This window comes from Salmo salar, chromosome 05, assembly GCF_965601325.2.
Source record: "Salmo salar chromosome 05, fSalSal1, whole genome shotgun sequence".
Taxonomy (NCBI): Eukaryota; Metazoa; Chordata; class Actinopteri; order Salmoniformes; family Salmonidae; genus Salmo; species Salmo salar.
The window spans coordinates 88,938,170-88,955,301 of record NC_138295.1 but is presented as its reverse complement, the minus strand read 5'-3'; the positions used below and the strand labels follow the sequence as shown (position 1 = coordinate 88,955,301).

Genomic DNA, 17,132 nt, shown 5'->3' with positions numbered 1-17,132 from the left:
ACAGTACACTACAATACCAACCAGCTCACAGTACACTACAATACCAACGAGCTCACACTAACAGTACACTACAATACCAACCAGCTCACAGTACACTACAATACCAACCAGCTCACACTCACAGTACACTACAATACCAACCAGCTCACAGTGCACTACATACCAACCAGCTCACACTCACAGTACACTACAATACCAACTAGCTCACAGTACACTACAATACCAACCAGCTCACAGTACACTACAATACCAACCAGCTCACAGTACACTACAGTACCAACCAGCCCACAGTACACTACAATACCAACCAGCTCACACTCACAGTACACTACAATACCAACCAGCTCACACTCAAAGTACACTACAATACCAACCAGCTCACACTCACAGTACACTACAATACCAACCAGCTCACAGTACACTACAATACCAACCAGCTCACAGTACACTACAATACCAACCAGCTCGAAGTACACTACAATACCAACCAGCTCACAGTACACTACAATACCAACCAGCACACAGTATACTACAATACCAACCAGCTCACAGTATACTACAATACCAACCAGCTCACACTCACAGTACACTACAATACCAACCAGCTCACAGTACACTACAATACCAACCAGCTCACACTCACAGTACACTACAGTACCAACCAGCTCACAGTACACTACAATACCAACCAGCTCACAGTATACTACAATACCAACCAGCTCACACTCACAGTACACTACAATACCAACCAGCTCACAGTACACTACAATACCAACCAGCTCACAGTACACTACAATACCAACCAGCTCACAGTACACTACAATACCCACCAGCTCACAGTATACTACAATACCAACCAGCTCACAGTATACTACAATACCAACCAGCTCACAGTACACTACAATACCAACCAGCTCACAGTACACTACAATACCAACCAGCTCACAGTACACTACAATACCCACCAGCTCACAGTATACTACAATACCAACCAGCTCACAGTATACTACAATACCAACCAGCTCACAGTACACTACAATACCAACCAGCTCACAGTATACTACAATACCAACCAGCTCACAGTATACTAAGATACCAACCAGCTCACAGTACACTACAATACCAACCAGCTCACAGTACACTACAATACCAACCAGCTCACAGTACACTACAATACCAACCAGCTCACAGTACACTACAATACCAACCAGCTCACAGTACACTACAATACCAACCAGCTCACAGTACACTACAATACCAACCAGCCCACAGTACACTACAATACCAACCAGCTCACAGTACACTACAATACCAACCAGCTCACAGTACACTACATACCAACCAGCACACAGTAAACTACAATACCAACCAGCTCACACTCACAGTACACTACAATACCAACCAGCCCACAGTACACTACAGTACCAACCAGCTCACACTCACAGTACACTACAATACCAACCAGCTCACAGTACACTACAATACCAACCAGCTCACAGTACACTACATACCAACCAGCACACAGTACACTACAATACCAACCAGCTCACACTCACAGTACACTACAATACCAACCAGCTCACAGTACACTACAATACCAACCAGCTCACACTCACAGTACACTACAGTACCAACCAGCTCACACTCACAGTACACTACAATACCAACCAGCTCACAGTACACTACAATACCAACCAGCTCACACTCACAGTACACTACAATACCAACCAGCTCACACTCACAGTACACTACAATACCAACCAGCCCACAGTACACTACAATACCAACCAGCTCACAGTACACTACAATACCAACCAGCTCACAGTACACTACAATACCAACCAGCTCACAGTACACTACAATACCAACCAGCTCACAGTATACTACAATACCAACCAGCTCACAGTATACTACAATACCAACCAGCTCACAGTACACTACAATACCAACCAGCTCACAGTACACTACAATACCAACCAGCTCACAGTATACTACAATACCAACCAGCTCACAGTATACTACAATACCAACCAGCTCACAGTACACTACAATACCAACCAGCTCACAGTACACTACAATACCAACCAGCTCACAGTACACTACAATACCAACCAGCTCACAGTACACTACAATACCAACGAGCTCACACTAACAGTACACTACAATACCAACCAGCTCACAGTACACTACAATACCAACCAGCTCACACTCACAGTACACTACAATACCAACCAGCTCACAGTGCACTACATACCAACCAGCTCACACTCACAGTACACTACAATACCAACTAGCTCACAGTACACTACAATACCAACCAGCTCACAGTACACTACAATACCAACCAGCTCACAGTACACTACAGTACCAACCAGCTCACAGTACACTACAATACCAACCAGCTCACACTCACAGTACACTACAATACCAACCAGCACACAGTATACTACAATACCAACCAGCTCACAGTATACTACAATACCAACCAGCTCACACTCACAGTACACTACAATACCAACCAGCTCACAGTACACTACAATACCAACCAGCTCACACTCACAGTACACTACAGTACCAACCAGCTCACAGTACACTACAATACCAACCAGCTCACAGTATACTACAATACCAACCAGCTCACACTCACAGTACACTACAATACCAACCAGCTCACAGTACACTACAATACCAACCAGCTCACAGTACACTACAATACCCACCAGCTCACAGTATACTACAATACCAACCAGCTCACAGTATACTACAATACCAACCAGCTCACAGTACACTACAATACCAACCAGCTCACAGTACACTACAATACCAACCAGCTCACAGTACACTACAATACCCACCAGCTCACAGTATACTACAATACCAACCAGCTCACAGTATACTACAATACCAACCAGCTCACAGTACACTACAATACCAACCAGCTCACAGTATACTACAATACCAACCAGCTCACAGTATACTAAGATACCAACCAGCTCACAGTACACTACAATACCAACCAGCTCACAGTACACTACAATACCAACCAGCTCACAGTACACTACAATACCAACCAGCTCACAGTACACTACAATACCAACCAGCTCACAGTACACTACAATACCAACCAGCTCACACTCACAGTACACTACAATACCAACCAGCTCACACTCACAGTACACTACAATACCAACCAGCTCACAGTACACTACAATACCAACCAGCTCACACTCACAGTACACTGCAATACCAACCAGCTCACAGTACACTACAATACTAACCAGCTCACACTCACAGTACACTACATGACCAACCAGCTCACACTCACAGTACACTACAATACCAACCAGCTCACAGTATACTACAATACCAACCAGCTCACAGTACACTACAATACCAACCAGCTCACAGTACACTACAATACCAACCAGCTCACAGTATACTACAATACCAACCAGCTCACAGTATACTACAATACCAACCAGCTCACAGTACACTACAATACCAACCAGCTCACAGTACACTACAATACCAACCAGCTCACAGTACACTACAATACCAACCAGCTCACAGTACACTACAATACCAACGAGCTCACACTAACAGTACACTACAATACCAACCAGCTCACAGTACACTACAATACCAACCAGCTCACACTCACAGTACACTACAATACCAACCAGCTCACAGTGCACTACATACCAACCAGCTCACACTCAAAGTACACTACAATACCAACCAGCTCACACTCACAGTACACTACAATACCAACCAGCTCACAGTACACTACAATACCAACCAGCTCACAGTACACTACAATACCAACCAGCTCACAGTACACTACAATACCAACCAGCTCACAGTATACTACAATACCAACCAGCTCACAGTATACTACAATACCAACCAGCTCACAGTATACTACAATACCAACCATCTCACACTCACAGTACACTACAATACCAACCAGCTCACAGTACACTACAATACCAACCAGCTCACACTCACAGTACACTACAGTACCAACCAGCTCACAGTACACTACAATACCAACCAGCTCACAGTATACTACAATACCAACCAGCTCACAGTACACTACAATACCAACCAGCTCACAGTACACTACAATACCAACCAGCTCACAGTACACTACAATACCAACCAGCTCACAGTATACTACAATACCAACCAGCTCACAGTATACTACAATACCAACCAGCTCACAGTACACTACAATACCAACCAGCTCACAGTACACTACAATACCAACCAGCTCACAGTATACTACAATACCAACCAGCTCACAGTATACTACAATACCAACCAGCTCACAGTACACTACAATACCAACCAGCTCACAGTACACTACAATACCAACCAGCTCACAGTACACTACAATACCAACCAGCTCACAGTACACTACAATACCAACGAGCTCACACTAACAGTACACTACAATACCAACCAGCTCACAGTACACTACAATACCAACCAGCTCACACTCACAGTACACTACAATACCAACCAGCTCACAGTGCACTACATACCAACCAGCTCACACTCACAGTACACTACAATACCAACTAGCTCACAGTACACTACAATACCAACCAGCTCACAGTACACTACAATACCAACCAGCTCACAGTACACTACAGTACCAACCAGCTCACAGTACACTACAATACCAACCAGCTCACACTCACAGTACACTACAATACCAACCAGCTCACACTCAAAGTACACTACAATACCAACCAGCTCACACTCACAGTACACTACAATACCAACCAGCTCACAGTACACTACAATACCAACCAGCTCACACTCACAGTACAGTACAGTACCAACCAGCTCACAGTACACTACAATACCAACCAGCTCACAGTATACTACAATACCAACCAGCTCACACTCACAGTACACTACAATACCAACCAGCTCACAGTACACTACAGTACCAACCAGCTCACAGTACACTACAATACCAACCAGCTCACACTCACAGTACACTACAATACCAACCAGCTCACACTCAAAGTACACTACAATACCAACCAGCTCACACTCACAGTACACTACAATACCAACCAGCTCACAGTACACTACAATACCAACCAGCTCACAGTACACTACAATACCAACCAGCTCACAGTACACTACAATACCAACCAGCTCACAGTACACTACAATACCAACCAGCTCACAGTATACTACAATACCAACCAGCTCACAGTATACTACAATACCAACCAGCTCACACTCACAGTACACTACAATACCAACCAGCTCACAGTACACTACAATACCAACCAGCTCACACTCACAGTACACTACAGTACCAACCAGCTCACAGTACACTACAATACCAACCAGCTCACAGTATACTACAATACCAACCAGCTCACAGTACACTACAATACCAACCAGCTCACAGTACACTACAATACCAACCAGCTCACAGTACACTACAATACCAACCAGCTCACAGTATACTACAATACCAACCAGCTCACAGTATACTACAATACCAACCAGCTCACGGTACACTACAATACCAACCAGCTCACAGTACACTACAATACCAACCAGCTCACAGTATACTACAATACCAACCAGCTCACAGTATACTACAATACCAACCAGCTCACAGTACACTACAATACCAACCAGCTCACAGTACACTACAATACCAACCAGCTCACAGTACACTACAATACCAACCAGCTCACAGTACACTACAATACCAACGAGCTCACACTAACAGTACACTACAATACCAACCAGCTCACAGTACACTACAATACCAACCAGCTCACACTCACAGTACACTACAATACCAACCAGCTCACAGTACACTACAATACCAACCAGCTCACAGTACACTACAGTACCAACCAGCTCACAGTACACTACAATACCAACCAGCTCACACTCACAGTACACTACAATACCAACCAGCTCACACTCAAAGTACACTACAATACCAACCAGCTCACACTCACAGTACACTACAATACCAACCAGCTCACAGTACACTACAATACCAACCAGCTCACACTCACAGTACACTACAGTACCAACCAGCTCACAGTACACTACAATACCAACCAGCTCACAGTATACTACAATACCAACCAGCTCACACTCACAGTACACTACAATACCAACCAGCTCACAGTACACTACAATACCAACCAGCTCACAGTACACTACAATACCCACCAGCTCACAGTATACTACAATACCAACCAGCTCACAGTATACTACAATACCAACCAGCTCACAGTACACTACAATACCAACCAGCTCACAGTACACTACAGTACCAACCAGCTCACAGTACACTACAATACCAACCAGCTCACACTCACAGTACACTACAATACCAACCAGCTCACACTCACAGTACACTACAATACCAACCAGCTCACACTCACAGTACACTACAATACCAACCAGCTCACAGTACACTACAATACCAACCAGCTCACAGTACACTACAATACCAACCAGCTCACAGTACACTACAGTACCAACCAGCTCACAGTATACTACAATACCAACCAGCTCACAGTACACTACAATACCAACCAGCTCACAGTACACTACAATACCAACCAGCTCACACTCACAGTACACTACAATATCAACCAGCTCACAGTACACTACAATACCAACCAGCTCACACTCACAGTACACTACAATACCAACCAGCTCACAGTACACTACAATACCAACCAGCTCACAGTATACTACAATACCAACCAGCTCACACTCACAGTACACTACAATACCAACCAGCTCACAGTACACTACAATACCAACCAGCTCACAGTACACTACAATACCAACCAGCTCACACTCACAGTACACTACAATACCAACCAGCTCACAGTATACTACAATACCAACCAGCTCACAGTACACTACAATACCAACCAGCTCACAGTACACTACAATACCAACCAGCTCACAGTATACTACAACACCAACCAGCTCACAGTACACTACAATACCAACCAGCTCACACTCACAGTACACTACAATACCAACCAGCTCACAGTACACTACAATACCAACCAGCTCATAGTACACTACAATACCAACCTGCTCACAGTACACTACAATACCCACCAGCTCACAGTATACTACAATACGAACCAGCTCACAGTATACTACAATACCAACCAGCTCACAGTACACTACAATACCAACCAGCTCACAGTACACTACAATACCAACCAGCTCACAGTATACTACAATACCAACCAGCTCACAGTATACTAAGATACCAACCAGCTCACAGTACACTACAATACCAACCAGCTCACAGTACACTACAATACCAACCAGCTCACAGTACACTACAATACCAACCAGCTCACAGTACACTACAATACCAACCAGCTCACAGTACACTACAATACCAACCAGCTCACACTCACAGTACACTGCAATACCAACCAGCTCACAGTACACTACAATACCAACCAGCTCACACTCACAGTACACTACAATACCAACCAGCTCACACTCACAGTACACTACAATACCAACCAGCTCACAGTATACTACAATACCAACCAGCTCACAGTACACTACAATACCAACCAGCTCACAGTACACTACAATACCAACCAGCTCACAGTATACTACAATACCAACCAGCTCACAGTATACTACAATACCAACCAGCTCACAGTACACTACAATACCAACCAGCTCACAGTACACTACAATACCAACCAGCTCACAGTACAACCAGCTCACAGTACACTACAGTACCAACCAGCTCACAGTACACTACAATACCAACCAGCTCACACTCACAGTACACTACAATACCAACCAGCTCACACTCACAGTACACTACAATACCAACCAGCTTACACTCACAGTACACTACAATACCAACCAGCTCACAGTACACTACAATACCAACCAGCTCACAGTACACTACAATACCAACCAGCTCACAGTACACTACAGTACCAACCAGCTCACAGTATACTACAATACCAACCAGCTCACAGTACACTACAATACCAACCAGCTCACAGTACACTACAATACCAACCAGCTCACACTCACAGTACACTACAATATCAACCAGCTCACAGTACACTACAATACCAACCAGCTCACACTCACAGTACACTACAATACCAACCAGCTCATAGTACACTACAATACCAACCAGCTCACAGTACACTACAATACCCACCAGCTCACAGTATACTACAATACGAACCAGCTCACAGTATACTACAATACCAACCAGCTCACAGTCCACTACAATACCAACCAGCTCACAGTACACTACAATACCAACCAGCTCACAGTATACTACAATACCAACCAGCTCACAGTATACTAAGATACCAACCAGCTCACAGTACACTACAATACCAACCAGCTCACAGTACACTACAATACCAACCAGCTCACAGTACACTACAATACCAACCAGCTCACAGTACACTACAATACCAACCAGCTCACAGTACACTACAATACCAACCAGCTCACAGTACACTACAATACCAACCAGCTCACAGTACACTACAATACCAACCAGCCCACAGTACACTACAATACCAACCAGCTCACAGTACACTACAATACCAACCAGCTCACAGTACACTACAATACCAACCAGCTCACAGTACACTACAATACCAACCAGCTCACACTCACAGTACACTACAATACCAACCAGCTCACACTCACAGTACACTACAATACCAACCAGCTCACAGTACACTACAATACCAACCAGCTCACACTCACAGTACACTGCAATACCAACCAGCTCACAGTACACTACAATACCAACCAGCTCACACTCACAGTACACTACAATACCAACCAGCTCACACTCACAGTACACTACAATACCAACCAGCTCACACTCACAGTACACTACAATACCAACCAGCTCTCACTAACAGTACACTACAATACCATCCAGCTCACAGTACACTACAATACCAACCAGCTCACATACCACCAGAAACATTAAAGACCTGCCCACCTGCTGCTCAGACTAGTCTTATGTCTAGTGTCATAGTTCAACATGTAGCATTATGGAAAGCAGTACACTGGCATTAAAGCTTAGCGTTTTTCTCTCCCATGCAACTCTATTGTCATGATGGCCTTTCTGATTGATTATCTTGGTCTATCCCATGCAACTCTATTATCATGATTGCCTTTCTGATCGATTATCTTGGTCTAGCCCATGCAACTCAATGGAATCTTTCCCCAATGCCCGTACGCATTCACACTAGCCCAAATGCATAGCCTAACTGCAATCAATTACTAGCCCACCATGCAACTCTGCATAGCCTACTATCTCCCCAATGCACGATCACATGGCAGCCCAAGCGGCAGGCAGGCAGTGCCATGGACCCGCTGACCTTCAGAGAGGATAAATGGCCATTCATTTGCCCTTGGGCCGAGATGAGGGCTGAGTAGGCTGAACAGGCTCTCCATTGTGAGGAGGGCAGTAGCCTGGGGTCTTCTCTCAGTGAGGATCATCGTCATGGTGGACTAGAGGGAGGTCGGGGGGACGGAGGGAGCTGTCTACGTCCCAAATGGCACCCTATTCCCTACATAGTGCACTACTTTTGACAAGGGCACATACAGACTGAAGTACACTACTTTTGACCAGAGCCATATGGGTCTTGATCAAAAGTGGTGCACTATGTAGGGAATAGGGTGCCATTTGGGATGCTTCCTGTCATTAGGTTCAGCTGATGCCTCCAGGGTTGGTTGGTTAGTGTCATGGCCCAGGGGCTGTTAATACAGAGTGTCCTATAGACATGTGGTGTGTCCAGATGTGTTTTAATGTTATGTGCACAAGTACAGTGAAATGCCTTTCTTGCAAGCTCTAAACCCAACAATGCAGTAATCAATATCAATGTAGTACTAAAAATAACAAGGTAGAACAAAAACACAGGAGATATAAAAATAAGAAATAAAAAGAACAGGAGAAAGTAAGAAGCTATATACAGGGTCAGTTCAATACCATATTAACAACGTGCAGGGATACTGGAGTGATAGAGGTAGATATGTATAGGGGTAAGGTGACTATATACAGGGTCAGTACCATATTAACAATGTACAGGGATACTGGAGTGATAGAGGTAGATATGTATAGGGGTAAGGTGACTATATACAGGGTCAGTTCAGTACCATATTAACAATGTGCAGGGATACTGGAGTGATAGAGGTAGATATGTATAGGGGTAAGGTGACTATATACAGGGTCAGTACCATATTAACAATGTACAGGGATACTGGAGTGATAGAGGTAGATATGTATAGGGGTAAGGTGACTATATACAGGGTCAGTTCAATACCATATTAACAACGTGCAGAGATACTGGAGTGATAGAGGTAGATATGTATAGGGGTAAGGTGACTATATACAGGGTCAGTACCATATTAACAATGTACAGGGATACTGGAGTGATAGAGGTAGATATGTATAGGGGTAAGGTGACTATATACAGGGTCAGTTCAATACCATATTAACAACGTGCAGAGATACTGGAGTGATAGAGGTAGATATGTATAGGGGTAAGGTGACTATATACAGGGTCAGTTCAATACCATATTAACAACGTGCAGAGATACTGGAGTGATAGAGGTAGATATGTATAGGGGTAAGGTGACTATATACAGGGTCAGTTCAATACCATATTAACAACGTGCAGAGATACTGGAGTGATAGAGGTAGATATGTATATGGGTAAGGTGACTATATACAGGGTCAGTACCATATTAACAATGTGCAGGGATACTGGAGTGATGGAGGTAGATATGTATAGGGGTAAGGTGACTATATACAGGGTCAGTTCAATACCATATTAACAATGTACAGGGATACTGGAGTGATAGAGGTAGATATGTATAGGGGTAAGGTGACTATATACAGGGTCAGTTCAATACCATATTAACAACGTGCAGAGATACTGGAGTGATAGAGGTAGATATGTATAGGGGTAAGGTGACTATATACAGGGTCAGTTCAATACCATATTAACAACGTGCAGAGATACTGGAGTGATAGAGGTAGATATGTATAGGGGTAAGGTGACTATATACAGGGTCAGTACCATATTAACAATGTACAGGGATACTGGAGTGATGGAGGTAGATATGTATAGTGGTAAGGTGACTATATACAGGGTCAATACAATACCATATTAACAATGTGCAGGGATACTGGAGTGATAGAGGTAGATATGTATAGGGGTAAGGTGACTATATACAGGGTCAGTTCAATACCATATTAACAATGTGCAGGGATACTGGAGTGATAGAGGTAGATATGTATATGGGTAAGGTGACTATATACAGGGTCAGTTCAATACCATATTAACAACGTGCAGAGATACTGGAGTGATAGAGGTAGATATGTATAGGGGTAAGGTGACTATATACAGGGTCAGTTCAATACCATATTAACAACGTGCAGAGATACTGGAGTGATAGAGGTAGATATGTATAGGGGTAAGGTGACTATATACAGGGTCAGTTCAATACCATATTAACAACGTGCAGAGATACTGGAGTGATAGAGGTAGATATGTATATGGGTAAGGTGACTATATACAGGGTCAGTACCATATTAACAATGTGCAGGGATACTGGAGTGATAGAGGTAGATATGTATAGGGGTAAGGTGACTATATACAGGGTCAGTTCAATACCATATTAACAATGTGCAGGGATACTGGAGTGATAGAGGTAGATATGTATATGGGTAAGGTGACTATATACAGGGTCAGTTCAATACCATATTAACAATGTACAGGGATACTGGAGTGATAGAGGTAGATATGTATAGGGGTAAGGTGACTATATACAGGGTCAGTTCAATACCATATTAACAACGTGCAGAGATACTGGAGTGATGGAGGTAGATATGTATAGGGGTAAGGTGACTATATACAGGGTCAGTACCATATTAACAATGTGCAGGGATACTGGAGTGATAGAGGTAGATATGTATAGGGATAAGGTGACTATATACAGGGTCTGTACCATATTAACAACGTGCAGAGATACTGGAGTGATAGAGGTAGATATGTATAGGGGTAAGGTGACTATATACAGGGTCAGTTCAGTACCATATTAACAATGTACAGGGATACTGGAGTGATAGAGGTAGATATGTATAGGGGTAAGGTGACTATATACAGGGTCAATACAATATTAACAATGTGCAGGGATACTGGAGTGATAGAGGTAGATATGTATAGGGGTAAGGTGACTATATACAGGGTCAGTACCATATTAACAATGTGCAGGGATACTGGAGTGATAGAGGTAGATATGTATAGGGGTAAGGTGACTATATACAGGGTCAATACAATATTAACAATGTGCAGGGATACTGGAGTGATAGAGGTAGATATGTATAGGGGTAAGGTGACTATATACAGGGTCAGTTCAATACCATATTAACAACGTGCAGAGATACTGGAGTGATAGAGGTAGATATGTATATGGGTAAGGTGACTATATACAGGGTCAGTACAATACCATATTAACAACGTGCAGAGATACTGGAGTGATAGAGGTAGATATGTATAGGGGTAAGGTGACTATATACAGGGTCAATACAATATTAACAATGTGCAGGGATACTGGAGTGATAGAGGTAGATATGTATAGGGGTAAGGTGACTATATACAGGGTCAATACAATATTAACAATGTACAGGGATACTGGAGTGATAGAGGTAGATATGTATAGGGGTAAGGTGACTATATACAGGGTCAGTTCAATACCATATTAACAATGTGCAGGGATACTGGAGTGATAGAGGTAGATATGTATATGGGTAAGGTGACTATATACAGGGTCAGTTCAGTACCATATTAACAATGTGCAGGGATACTGGAGTGATAGAGGTAGATATGTATAGGGGTAAGGTGACTATATACAGGGTCAGTTCAATACCATATTAACAATGTGCAGGGATACTGGAGTGATAGAGGTAGATATGTATAGGGGTAAGGTGACTATATACAGGGTCAGGTCAATACCATATTAACAATGTACAGAGATACTGGAGTGATAGAGGTAGATATGTATAGGGGTAAGGTGACTATATACAGGGTCAGTTCAATACCATATTAACAACGTGCAGAGATACTGGAGTGATAGAGGTAGATATGTATAGGGGTAAGGTGACTATATACAGGGTCAGTACCATATTAACAATGTGCAGGGATACTGGAGTGATAGAGGTAGATATGTATATGGGTAAGGTGACTATATACAGGGTCAGTACCATATTAACAATGTACAGGGATACTGGAGTGATGGAGGTAGATATGTATAGGGGTAAGGTGACTATATACAGGGTCAGTTCAATACCATATTAACAACGTGCAGAGATACTGGAGTGATAGAGGTAGATATGTATATGGGTAAGGTGACTATATACAGGGTCAGTACCATATTAACAATGTGCAGGGATACTGGAGTGATAGAGGTAGATATGTATAGGGGTAAGGTGACTATATACAGGGTCAGTTCAATACCATATTAACAATGTGCAGGGATACTGGAGTGATAGAGGTAGATATGTATAGGGGTAAGGTGACTATATACAGGGTCAGTACCATATTAACAATGTGCAGGGATACTGGAGTGATAGAGGTAGATATGTATAGGGGTAAGGTGACTATATACAGGGTCAGTTCAATACCATATTAACAATGTGCAGAGATACTGGAGTGATAGAGGTAGATATGTATAGGGGTAAGGTGACTATATACAGGGTCAGTACCATATTAACAATGTACAGGGATACTGGAGTGATAGAGGTAGATATGTATAGGGGTAAGGTGACTATATACAGGGTCAGTACCATATTAACAATGTGCAGAGATACTGGAGTGATAGAGGTAGATATGTATAGGGGTAAGGTGACTATATACAGGGTCAGTTCAATACCATATTAACAATGTGCAGAGATACTGGAGTGATAGAGGTAGATATGTATAGGGGTAAGGTGACTATATACAGGGTCAGTTCAATACCATATTAACAACGTGCAGAGATACTGGAGTGATAGAGGTAGATATGTATAGGGGTAAGGTGACTATATACAGGGTCAGTACCATATTAACAATGTGCAGGGATACTGGAGTGATAGTGGTAGATATGTATAGGGGTAAGGTGACTATATACAGGGTCAGTTCAATACCATATTAACAACGTGCAGAGATACTGGAGTGATGGAGGTAGATATGTATAGGGGTAAGGTGACTATATACAGGGTCAGTTCAATACCATATTAACAACGTGCAGAGATACTGGAGTGATAGAGGTAGATATGTATAGGGGTAAGGTGACTATATACAGGGTCAGTTCAATACCATATTAACAACGTGCAGAGATACTGGAGTGATAGAGGTAGATATGTATAGGGGTAAGGTGACTATATACAGGGTCAGTACCATATTAACAATGTGCAGGGATACTGGAGTGATAGAGGTAGATATGTATAGGGGTAAGGTGACTATACACAGGGTCAGTTCAATACCATATTAACAATGTGCAGGGATACTGGAGTGATAGAGGTAGATATGTACATGGGTAAGGTGACTATATACAGGGTCAGTACCATATTAACAATGTGCAGGGATACTGGAGTGATAGAGGTAGATATGTATAGGGGTACGGTGACTAGGCATCAGGATATATGATAAACAGAGTAGCAGCAGTGTAAATTATGATTGTATGTGACTGTGTGTTACGCCCGTTGTTGGAATGAGACCAAGGTGCAGCGTGGTATTGTTTTTATTTACAATGACACCGGGAAAAACAACAAAAATACAAAAACAAAAGTAAAGCTACATGCAGTGCAGAAAGCAACTAAACACAAACAAGATCCCACAATCACAGGTGGGAAAAAGGGCTGCCTAAGTATGATCCCCAATCAGAGACAATGATAAACAGCTGCCTCTGATTGGGAACCATACTAGGCCAACAAAGAAATAGAAGCATAGATATGCCCACCCAACTTTTATTACGCACATCTGGCCCCTATTCCCACTGATTAGTACTTGTATAATGTTCCCTTTGGTTTCCATTGGGCTGTCGAGTATTGTTACAATGTCCGTTGATATGTGTGAGTACCTGAGCTGTGTGTTTTGGCTTTCGTGCCATTGTGGATTGTGCAGATGATTACGGGTCTCGTCCTGTGTGGAGATGAGGAGGGAGGTGGGTAGTATGGATGGAACTATGAGGAGGGAGGTGGGTAGTGTGGATGGAGATGAGGAGGGAGGTGGGTAGTATGGATGGAACTATGAGGAGGGAGGTGGGTAGTATGGATGGAACTATGAGGAGGGAGGTGGGTAGTGTGGATGGAGATGAGGAGGGAGGTGGGTAGTATGGATGGAACTATGAGGAGGGAGGTGGGTAGTATGGATGGAACTATGAGGAGAGAGGTGGGTAGTGTGGATGGAGATGAGGAGGGAGGTGGGTAGTATGGATGGAACTATGAGGAGGGAGGTGGGTAGTATGGATGGAACTATGAGGAGGGAGGTGGGTAGTATGGATGGAGATGAGGAGGGAGGTGGGTAGTATGGATGGAGATGAGGAGGGAGGTGGGTAGAATGGATGGAACTATGAGGAGGGAGGTGGGTAGTATGGATGGAACTATTAGGAGGGAGGTGGGTAGTATGGATGGAACTATGAGGAGGGAGGTGGGTAGTATGGATGGAACTATGAGGAGGGAGGTGGGTAGTATGGATGGAACTATGAGTAGGGAGGTGGGTAGTGTGGATGGAGATGAGGAGGGAGGTGGGTAGTATGGATGGAGATGAGGAGGGTGGTGGGTAGTATGGATGGAACTATGAGGAGGGAGGTGGGTAGTATGGATGGAACTATGAGGAGGGAGGTGGGTAGTATGGATGGAACTATGAGGAGGGAGGTGGGTAGTGTGGATGGAACTATGAGGAGGGAGGTGGGTAGTATGGATGGAGATGAGGAGGGAGGTGGGTAGTATGGATGGAACTATGAGGAGGGAGGTGGGTAGTATGGATGGAACTATGAGGAGGGAGGTGGGTAGTGTGGATGGAGATGAGGAGGGAGGTGGGTAGTATGGATGGAGATGAGGAGGGTGGTGGGTAGTATGGATGGAACTATGAGGAGGGAGGTGGGTAGTGTGGATGGAACTATGAGGAGGGAGGTGGGTAGTGTGGATGGAACTATGAGGAGGGAGGTGGGTAGTATGGATGGAACTATGAGGAGGGAGGTGGGTAGTGTGGATGGAACTATGAGGAGGGAGGTGGGTAGTATGGATGGAACTATGAGGAGGGAGGTGGGTAGTATGGATGGAACTATGAGGAGGGAGGTGGGTAGTATGGATGGAACTATGAGGAGGGAGGTGGGTAGTATGGATGGAACTATGAGGAGGGAGGTGGGTAGTATGGATGGAACTATGAGTAGGGAGGTGGGTAGTGTGGATGGAGATGAGGAGGGAGGTGGGTAGTATGGATGGAGATGAGGAGGGTGGTGGGTAGTATGGATGGAACTATGAGGAGGGAGGTGGGTAGTATGGATGGAACTATGAGGAGGGAGGTGGGTAGTATGGATGGAACTATGAGGAGGGAGGTGGGTAGTATGGATGGAAATATGAGGAGGGAGGTGGGTAGTATGGATGGAACTATGAGGAGGGAGGTGGGTAGTGTGGATGGAGATGAGGAGGGAGGTGGGTAGTATGGATGGAGATGAGGAGGGTGGTGGGTAGTATGGATGGAACTATGAGGAGGGAGGTGGGTAGTATGGATGAAACTATGAGGAGGGAGGTGGGTAGTGTGGATGGAACTATGAGGAGGGAGGTGGGTAGTATGGATGGAACTATGAGGAGGGAGGTGGGTAGTGTGGATGGAACTATGAGGAGGGAGGTGGGTAGTATGGATGGAACTATGAGGAGGGAGGTGGGTAGTATGGATGGAACTATGAGGAGGGAGGTGGGTAGTATGGATGGAACTATGAGGAGGGAGGTGGGTAGTATGGATGGAGATGAGGAGGGAGGTGGGCAGGGTGGAAGGAGATGAGTAAAGCACTAAACACACTGTGTCGGTGTGGCCGTGTGATCA

The 17,132-nt window shown here is 44.0% G+C and overlaps 1 protein-coding gene across 3 annotated transcripts in view; it reads left to right on the top strand.

Moving 5' to 3' along the window:
* The window catches only part of jarid2a (jumonji and AT-rich interaction domain containing 2a), a 144,853-nt gene that overhangs the window by 63,119 nt on the left and 64,602 nt on the right, over window positions 1-17,132 (top strand). The gene's annotated exons all lie outside the window — the stretch shown is intronic.